Raw genomic sequence first — 10,285 nt, 5'->3', positions numbered from 1 at the left:
GCTTGCGGCTGGGGTTGGCATCGTCCCCCACTCCTCCAGATGTCGAGGGTAAGTGACTCATGCAGGTGCAATGGCTGCTTAAGTACGCAATCCAGACCTCCCCAGAAACCCTGGCTGACAGAGGTGTTCAGGGTAGTTGAGAATAAGTATAACCCGTAAAAACAAAGTTTTTCACTATAAATCCTTTATATGTGTGGCAGCGAACTTAATATAAAGGATTTAAAAATATATTCGCCTGTGGAGGACGCGGGGATCGATCCCGCGACCTTTGGCATGGGAAGCGAGGGCGCTACCAACTGCGCTATTCCGCCACGACCTGTGGAGGGGTTACGCTCTGGGCTCTTATACTGTGAATGAGTTCTATTTGAATATATGTAAAATAAACATTTTTTGCCTAAGAAGTGTAAAATTTTGGGAATTTTTTTTCACGAACATTAATTGTCTAGCACAACGAGTCTGTGTTGAAAATGTCAGCTCGATTGGATCACGGGAAGTGGGTTAAAAAACGAGCGAAAGATTTGCACGGTCGTAAGCAAGCAAGCACGCAAGCAAGCAAGCGAACTTAATATAAAGGATTTAAAAAGCGACAGACCCACTCTAATTGTCTACAGCATCCCACGTCAGAGAAGGAGGAGGCTTACCGCAGCCTTCGCTTGGACGTTCGGAGAGCCGTGAGGCACTGCAAGGATGGGTGGTGGTCGCGGGTTGCTGTGGAGATGGAGTCTGCCTCAATGGCCCGCGATCACAAATCCCGATTTAACTCCATCAAAAAAGTATCCTGCAGCGCCACACCTTTTACCATCATTTTGGGAAAAAACGGTGATCCAATTTCCGACTGCCAGGAACAGGTTTGCAGATTTGCTGAGCATTTTTGTGAAGTCCTGGGGGAGGGGAAATCCCTCGACATGGGAAACATCGTGGGACAAAGTGGAGATGACCCTACGGAGGCTGCGGTGCCCCAAATATTTGAAGAAGTCACCCCCTGTGAGTGGCTGGCTGAGGTGCCATCTGTTGAGGAAGTACTAAAGGCGATCCAGAGTCTGAGACCAGGAAAGGCACCGGGCAGAGATGATCTCCCAAGCGAAATGCTGAGGGAGGGTGGCGTTTGTGCACAGACTGCCCTACATGACATCATAACAACAGTCTGGACCACGGGACGGGTTCCGCAGGACTGGAAGGATGCCCTGGTGGTCCCCCTATTTAAAAAGGGAGCCCGCACAGACTATAGCAACTACAAGGGCATCTCACTCCTCAGTGTGCCGGGAAAGGTCCTGGCAAAGATTATTCAACATCGCCTTGCTAGGCACGCTGAGGAGAGGCTTGTGGAGCCTCAATGTGGTTTCAGGAAAGGGTGGTCCTGCACGGATGCCATATTTTCTCTCCGTCTGCTACAGCAGAGGTATAGGGAATTCCAACAAGACTTACATCTCTGCTTTATTGACCTGGTCAAGGCCTACGATACCATCAGGAGGCCTGGGCTCTGGGTTGTTCTTCGTGTTTTCGGAGTCCCTGACCCTCTGCTCACGATAATTAGGACCTTCATGATGGTGAGTGGGCCTGGGTAAAACTGCGTGGCCGGGAGTCGGAGCCATTCGCTGTACACCTTGGGGTGTGACAGGGATGTCCTCTCGCTCCGACATTATTTAACATCTATTTTGACCACATAGTTCGTGAGGCCTTCAATAGCTGTACAGAAGGAATTTCCATCTGGTACAGATGTAGTACCGTTGAGGACGCGTGGACACCCGAGTAGAGGCACACGTATTTATTTCACAACAGTCACTGGGGACATACAGTACTGGAGGGGGTATCGGCCCCCTCACCCGGATAGCTGGGAACACACAGCTAGCTACCCCTACTACGGCCGACGACCCCGACGACGCCGCCACAACGCGGTGGGCCAACACGGACCACTGCCTGGGTTCGATTTGGGTCCCCATAGTGGTGCGTGTTGGCCCGACGGTGCGCAATGTTGGCCCCCCGTTCGTTGCGGTGTGCTTGTGTGTAACGGGTGTGTGCTTTGGCCAAACATGTGGGGTGCCGCGACTCGCCGGGTCATGTTGATGGAGCTTGGAAGGAGGAGGAGGGCCGGCGTCCCGGCGAGGCGTCGTCCCCCGCTGTCGAGGAGAGCGGCACCCCGAGGCGACGTGGCCCCGGATGCCACAGTTATAGCAGCGCGGGAGCGCAGGCGGTGATGACGGACGGTCGGAGCGGCCCGACCCATCCCGGCCCGCCCGTACTCCCACCCTCTGCTGCTGTCGGAAGTCGGCGGCGTAGACCTCCTCCGTCGGGGGGGTGACGGCAGCCACCGTACGCCCGGCCGCTGCCCTGCTGGCCTTCCGTCGCTGTGACAGGAGGTTAGCGTGGAGGAGCCGCGCCGCCTGGAGGGAACCCATCTCCGTGTCCTCCTGTGCGACGATGGCGATGTCCAGGTCGTCCGCCAGCAGAAGAATTTTCTCAGTGACCATCGCGTCCACGCCTTGGTCATCCATACGAGGGAAGGCCGTCTTTGCCAACGCCAGAAGGCTCGTACGGTAGGCAAGGGGCGACTCCTTTGCACCCCGCTGGCGATCGTAAAATTGCTGTCTGCATTCCTCCGAAGGTCCGTAGACCCCAGCCAGCAACTGCAGCGCCATCTGAAGAGTGGAGCGCTTGTCCCTCGGTGCCGACGTAAGAGCGGCGAGGGCGTCGCCGTCGAGGAGCGCCGGCAGCGCGCAGAGGGCTTCGGCGTCCGACCACCCCGCCATTTCTTGGTGCGCGAGGAAGCGCCGCTGGAACCCCCCCCAGTCGCCCTCCTCAGCTACAAACTCTTTCAGTGGGGGCAGCCTTTGGTGTAGCGCAGTGATCGCCGTGGAGGCCCGCGCTTTGCTGTCCCCGCAACTCGGCTGAGCGTCAGCACGAACGACAGATGGAATCGCCTGTCGCGCTGATGGTGACGCTCCGTCCGTTGGTGGTGACGCAGCAGCCCCTGCGAGGCCGATGTTGGACCCCAGGTTGAGGCTGGCCACGCCCTCGGCAGCTGCTGCGGCGATGGCGGGAGATTCAAAGTTGTAGTCAGTAGAAATGGCGGGAAGGCGCAACGGTCGTCGGCCGTCCTCGCCCCGCGGCGGTCCAGCAGCCCCCAGCCGAGTGATGCTCTCGAGTGTGGCGGCAGCAGCATACAGCAGCTCCGCCAGCCTCGCGTGCGCCAGCCGAAGTCCGTCGGATGGCGACTCCCCTTCCTCCCGATGCCCCGGTAAGGATGCATTCGGCCCCGGCTGCTCGTTGCCTCCATCAGCCGTCTCTGGCACCGCACTTCCCGCGGTCTCCTCCGCCTCCTGCACCCCGGCCCGAGCTGTTCGGCGTGTGTCCATGTTCGTTGTTGTTCACTTCTGTCACCAGATGTAGTACCGTTGAGGACGCGTGGACACCCGAGTAGAGGCACACGTATTTATTTCACAACAGTCACTGGGGACATACAGTACTGGAGGGGGTATCGGCCCCCTCACCCGGATAGCTGGGAACACACGGCTAGCTACCCCTAGCCTGCCTCCTAATCCTCCAATTACTGGGCTAGGGGAGGCTGTCTGGCCCGACACTGGTCAGTCGGGCTACGGTACCCGGAGTCCCAGAGTCCTGGCTCTGGTTCACGGGACCACGCCGCTGGCTCGGTCCTGTGCGGCCCTGACAAGGGCGGCGTCCCAGGGGAGTCCAGGGCTCTAGCTAGGCAGTCTTCGGTCTTCAAGAGTTTACTTAAACATTCTGCCCCGAGCCCTCTGACACATCCCCCTTTATACTCCACCCCCGCTGAGGGGTGGGGCCCCGGGCTGCCTGGTGCGGACGTCGTTGAGAGCACCCCCCCCGTGCACTCACGTAGCCCCGCCCACTGTGTTTGTTTCCCATAAGCTGCCATGCATAACGGCTCTCTCTCTAACACCCCTACACATACAGCTCCTCCGTAACACCCCTACATCACCCCCCCCTGTACAGCTCGCAGCCGTCCCGGCTGCAACCTTGACAATAAAAGTTAATTCACCCCTCGATCCCCCAGCGTGTGCCTCATTTTTACAACAATAATGCAACGAGAAGAACAACAGGAAGGGAAAATAACCCGACGCACCCCACCCCCGAATAAATACGAAATCCGTACAACCAACGTATATACATTTTTTTCAGGAAACCCCCCAGCACACACACAACACACAGCGAACACAACATTCGTACAATGCAATGTGCCAGGAGCACACCACCGACGCCGCACACAGTGAGCATAACATGTGAACGTACACAGGAAAAAAAATATTTCAAAAAAAAAATTTCTTTTTTCCTTTTTTTCCCCATTTTCACTCCGTGCGTCACAAGAGTCTGCGCATTTTTGCGCGCGTCCTCGCCGCAGGCCCGTCACACGGGATAACCCCGGCCGGCAGGCCGTCGGGTGGCAAGTGTCCATCTCCGAGTGAGTCTGTTGTTGACGTCGCAAGACCCTCGGCATCCCCCGTGGGGGTCGTCGGGCGTGAGCCCGTCACTCCCGGTGCACCTGGGGGCGGGACAGCCGGCAACGCGTCAGGCGAGAGCAGCGGAGACGAACTCTTTGAGTCGGTCGCCCCCCCACATGTTTGGCCACGCGCGTGTGTAGTGGGACCTCGCACCGCAACGAAGGGTTTGAGCCTAGAGGGGTGTACAAACCACCGGCGCTTCCCCCATTTAATGCGTACGCACTGAGGTCTCAGGACCTCAACCACCTCGACGGGGCCCCGCCACGGCCGCACCAGTTTTGAGGAGGTCGCGAGCGGTACCTGGGGGACAGTGCAGCCATGCCCTGTCCCCCGGCTTCCACTGTAGCACATGCACGCGACCCAGTCTGAGGCGCTCATTAGCCCTCTGCCGCATGTCAGAATTTTGCATGGCAGCATCCCGCGCCTCTGTCAATTTTTCCAGGTTAAATTTAACATGTTCGGCCAATTGAGTTTTTCCCTGTGGCGCTGGGATCTGCAGCTGGGCCCGAACAGGTGGGTCAGGTTCGCGGCCATACATAAGGAAGAAGGGGGAAAATCCCGTGGCAGCATGGGGGGCCAATCTGTATGCTGCCAGGACCCCCTGAATTTTCAAGTCCCAATCTGTCTGTGAGTCCGAAACCTGCTGTGACAACATCGACGTGATGGTACGATGCAACCGCTCGACCATCCCGTCGGTTTGTGGGTGATATGGAGAGGTCCGAATCTTTTTCGTGCCCAGGATCTCACAGACCTGTTGAAGCAATTTGCCAGAAAATTTTTTACCCTGGTCGGTCAGCAGCCGCTCGGGAGCACCTTTGTCAAGGACATATCCCTGGACAAAGGCCTCCACGATGGCTGCTGCCGACTGGTTGGCCAGGGGCCAGGCCATAGGCCAGCGCGTGAAGTACTCCACCCCGGTTAACAAATATCTATTTCCCCTGGGGGTGGCGGGGAACGGTCCCAGAATATCCAGCGCGACAAGTTCGTTCACCCGGGAGACCCTGATAGACTGCAGGGGCGGGTTCGACTCCCTCGCTGGTGGTTTCCGCTGCGCACACCTAGGGCACGACCCTAACAGATCCCCGACATCCCTTGTCATGCCCGGCCAAATAAAATCAAGTTGGAGCAAGGCCAGGGTCTTTTGGGTTCCCAGGTGGAGGAGGCGCTCGTGAGCGGCCCACACCACCCTACCCCGTAACCCCGAAGGGACCACCAGCCGGTGTCGACGGGATTTCCCGTCCCAATGCATTAACAACCCACCGAGCATTTCCCATGCGTCGGCATCACCCCTCCCCCGCCCCCGGTCCCCGACGCGGCGGCGCAACGCAAGGAGGGAGGTATCTTCCATCTGCAAACGCCCCCATTCCGTGGCAGGCAACCCCAACAGGGAATCAGATTCCTGTTGTGCGATGGAATTCGTCATTGACGCTGCGTCGTCAGCAGCCGCCAAGACCGGAACAGGCATTTCACCAGGATGCCTGCACCGACCCGACCCTAGGAAGCATGGGCATTCGGGGGTGGTTGGCATGCGCGACAGAGCGTCCGAGTTGGTGTGGCGAATGCCCTTACGGTACGTGGTCTCAAAATCAAAATCCTGGAGAACCTCCAGCCATCGAGACAATTGTCCCGATGGTTGTTGGACTCGCAGGGCGTACTGTAGCGCCGCATGGTCTGTACGGACGGTGAAACGCTGCCCGTACAGATATGGCCGGTACTGCTGGATGAAATAGACAATTGCCAGCAGTTCCCGACGGGTGACACAATATCGTTGCTCCACTGGAGACAACACTCGACTACCGTACGTGACCACCCGTTCCACGCCCTCAACCACCTGGGAAAGCACGCCCCCAATACCTGTGTTGCTCGCGTCGGTATCGAGCACAAAGGGTTTTGAAAAATCGGGATAAACCAGGGGAGGGGCATTAACCAGAGTGTCCCGAAGGGAGAGGAACGCAGCCTCCTCCTCCTGTCCCCAATGGAAGCGGACCCCCTTTGACGTCAAAGCATGCAGGGGCTTAGCAATGGTGGCAAAGTCCGCGACAAAGCGTCGGTAATATGACGCGAAACCAACGAAGCTCCTGACCTCTCCCACCGAGGTGGGAGTCGGCCAGGAGCTGACGCACTGCGTTTTGGCGGGATCGGTAGCAATACCCGAGCGTCCCACGATGTGCCCCAAATAACGTACCGATTCGCGCAATAAATTACACTTTTGGGGTTTAAGTTTCAAATTAGCAGCCCGCATTTTGAGGAAAACGGCCCGCAACCTCTGGAGATGCTCGTCAAATGTTCTGCTAAAGACGATAACGTCATCCAAATAGATTAAACCCGAATCCCACTGCAATCCAGCCAAAACCAATTCCATCAATCGCTGGAAAGTCGCCGGCGCCGAGTGTAATCCCATCGGCAACCGGTTAAATTGGAAGAGACCATGTGGTGTACGGAATGCAGTTTTAGGCTTAGATTCATCGTCCAGAGGAAGCTGCCAGAATCCCGAAAGCAAATCCAATGTGGAGAAGAATCGCGCCCCCGCCAAGGCGTCCAGCGATTCGTCAATACGGGGAAGCGGGTATGCGTCAGCAACGGAAATTTTGTTGAGGCGGCGAAAATCGACGCAAAACCGCAACGATCCATCCTGTTTCTTAACCAGAACGATCGGCGCTCCCCACGGGCTGGTAGAGGGAGAAATGATGTCGGCGGCTAACATGTCATCAACAGCCGATTTGACATGGTCCTTCTCGGCGGGACTCAGCCGGAAGGGATTTTGGCGTATGGGCGCGCTGTCACCCATATCAATATGGTGACGCAGCAAATGGGTACAGCCTAAATCAAATTTGTTCTGACTGAACACGTCGGCAAATTCGCGCAGGAGTGTCCTAAGTTTTTGATGCTCTACATCCGACAGGTCCGTCGATCCCGCACAAAGCGCCTCAAGCCACCCTTCATCGGTGTCCGAATGTGGAAGCGGCAGAGTGGCAGTGCCAACGTGATTGGCGACAGGTTCCTCGCAGGGCACCGGCGTTGCGTGAGCAAGCACGGTCCCTTGAGGAATTACCACGGCCTGCGACCCCACATTGAGGACCGCGATGAAAGGGTCCCCGTCCCCCCTTACGATGGTCTGGGCGGGAATTAAATGCGGCCCGCTAAGCCCGGCCCTAGATTGCCCCAGCAGGACACCCTGGTCCCCAACACCCTTAGCGAAGGGCCTACGAAGTTTTAGGGGCACCAACATTTGTGCCCCCGGCGGCACGCGAACCGTTTGAACGACAAACGCCGGTACCGTCGCGAACGCCGACCGAGCCGCAGTAGGGGAAGGCAAAAACGCCATCCGTCGTCCCGACGGGAGCTCAATGCAACCTTGATCAATCAAAATCCGAATTGGCATTTTGCCCAAGAAGTCCGTCCCCAGCAGGCACGGAACCGCCAGCGAGGAGGAAACAAAAATGGGGCCGGACAATTTAATATCACTGATCGAAATTTGTGCGCGAATCTGACCCATGATACCCAATGAGCCCCCGTTAGCAGCGTAGAATGGGACATTAACCGGTAGCAAAGGACGACTCTGGACGGGGAGAATGTTGTATATGAGTTCCGAAATGATAGTCGCCGACGCTCCTGTATCGACGAGGATACGCACTTCGACCCCGTCAATGTGCCCTACTACGGCCGACGACCCCGACGACGCCGCCACAACGCGGTGGGCCAACACGGACCACTGCCTGGGTTCGATTTGGGTCCCCATAGTGGTGCGTGTTGGCCCGACGGTGCGCAATGTTGGCCCCCCGTTCGTTGCGGTGTGCTTGTGTGTAACGGGTGTGTGCTTTGGCCAAACATGTGGGGTGCCGCGACTCGCCGGGTCATGTTGATGGAGCTTGGAAGGAGGAGGAGGGCCGGCGTCCCGGCGAGGCGTCGTCCCCCGCTGTCGAGGAGAGCGGCACCCCGAGGCGACGTGGCCCCAGATGCCACAGTTATAGCAGCGCGGGAGCGCAGGCGGTGATGACGGACGGTCGGAGCGGCCCGACCCATCCCGGCCCGCCCGTACTCCCACCCTCTGCTGCTGTCGGAAGTCGGCGGCGTAGACCTCCTCCGTCGGGGGGGTGACGGCAGCCACCGTACGCCCGGCCGCTGCCCTGCTGGCCTTCCGTCGCTGTGACAGGAGGTTAGCGTGGAGGAGCCGCGCCGCCTGGAGGGAACCCATCTCCGTGTCCTCCTGTGCGACGATGGCGATGTCCAGGTCGTCCGCCAGCAGAAGAATTTTCTCAGTGACCATCGCGTCCACGCCTTGGTCATCCATACGAGGGAAGGCCGTCTTTGCCAACGCCAGAAGGCTCATACGGTAGGCGAGGGGCGACTCCTTTGCACCCCGCTGGCGATCGTAAAATCGCTGTCTGCATTCCGCCGAAGGTCCGTAGACCCCAGCCAGCAACTGCAGCGCCATCTGAAGAGTGGAGCGCTTGTCCCTCGGTGCCGACGTAAGAGCGGCGAGGGCGTCGCCGTCGAGGAGCGCCGGCAGCGCGCAGAGGGCTTCGGCGTCCGACCACCCCGCCATTTCTTGGTGCGCGAGGAAGCGCCGCTGGAACCCCCCCCAGTCGCCCTCCTCAGCTACAAACTCTTTCAGTGGGGGCAGCCTTTGGTGTAGCGCAGTGATCGCCGTGGAGGCCCGCGCTTTGCTGTCCCCGCAACTCGGCTGAGCGTCAGCACGAACGACAGATGGAATCGCCTGTCGCGATGATGGTGACGCTCCGTCCGTTGGTGGTGACGCGGCAGCCCCTGCGAGGCCGATGTCGGACCCCAGGTTGAGGCTGGCCACGCCCTCGGCAGCTGCTGCGGCGATGGCGGGAGATTCAAAGTTGTAGTCAGTAGAAATGGCGGGAAGGCGCAACGGTCGTCGGCCGTCCTCGCCCCGCGGCGGTCCAGCAGCCCCCAGCCGAGTGATGCTCTCGAGTGTGGCAGCAGCAGCATACAGCAGCTCCGCCAGCCTCGCGTGCGCCAGCCGAAGTCCGTCGGATGGCGACTCCCCTTCCTCCTGATGCCCCGGTAAGGATGCATTCGGCCCCGGCTGCTCGTTGCCTCCATCAGCCGTCTCTGGCACCGCACTTCCCGCGGTCTCCTCCGCCTCCTGCACCCCGGCCCGAGCTGTTCGGCGCGTGTCCATGTTCGTTGTTGTTCACTTCTGTCACCAGATGTAGTACCGTTGAGGACGCGTGGACACCCGAGTAGAGGCACACGTATTTATTTCACAACAGTCACTGGGGACATACAGTACTGGAGGGGGTATCGGCCCCCTCACCCGGATAGCTGGGAACACACGGCTAGCTACCCCTAGCCTGCCTCCTAATCCTCCAATTACTGGGCTAGGGGAGGCTGTCTGGCCCGACACTGGTCAGTCGGGCTACGGTACCCGGAGTCCCAGAGTCCTGGCTCTGGTTCACGGGACCACGCCGCTGGCTCGGTCCTGCGCGGCCCTGACAAGGGCGGCGTCCCAGGGGAGTCCAGGGCTCTAGCTAGGCAGTCTTCGGTCTTCAAGAGTTTACTTAAACATTCTGCCCCGAGCCCTCTGACACATCCCCCTTTATACTCCACCCCCGCTGAGGGGTGGGGCCCCGGGCTGCCTGGTGCGGACGTCGTTGAGAGCACCCCCCCCGTGCACTCACGTAGCCCCGCCCACTGTGTTTGTTTCCCATAAGCTGCCATGCATAACGGCTCTCTCTCTAACACCCCTACACATACAGCTCCTCCGTAACACCCCTACACAGATATAATGGGAGGCTGATCGATGCTCGGGTGCGGCCAAGGGATGGCTCCCTATTGCT

The sequence above is a fragment of the Lampetra planeri genome, chromosome 78 (genome assembly GCF_965212315.1).
Source record: "Lampetra planeri chromosome 78, kcLamPlan1.2.h2, whole genome shotgun sequence".
Taxonomy (NCBI): domain Eukaryota; kingdom Metazoa; phylum Chordata; class Hyperoartia; order Petromyzontiformes; family Petromyzontidae; genus Lampetra; species Lampetra planeri.
Note: the sequence above shows the minus strand (reverse complement) of the source record.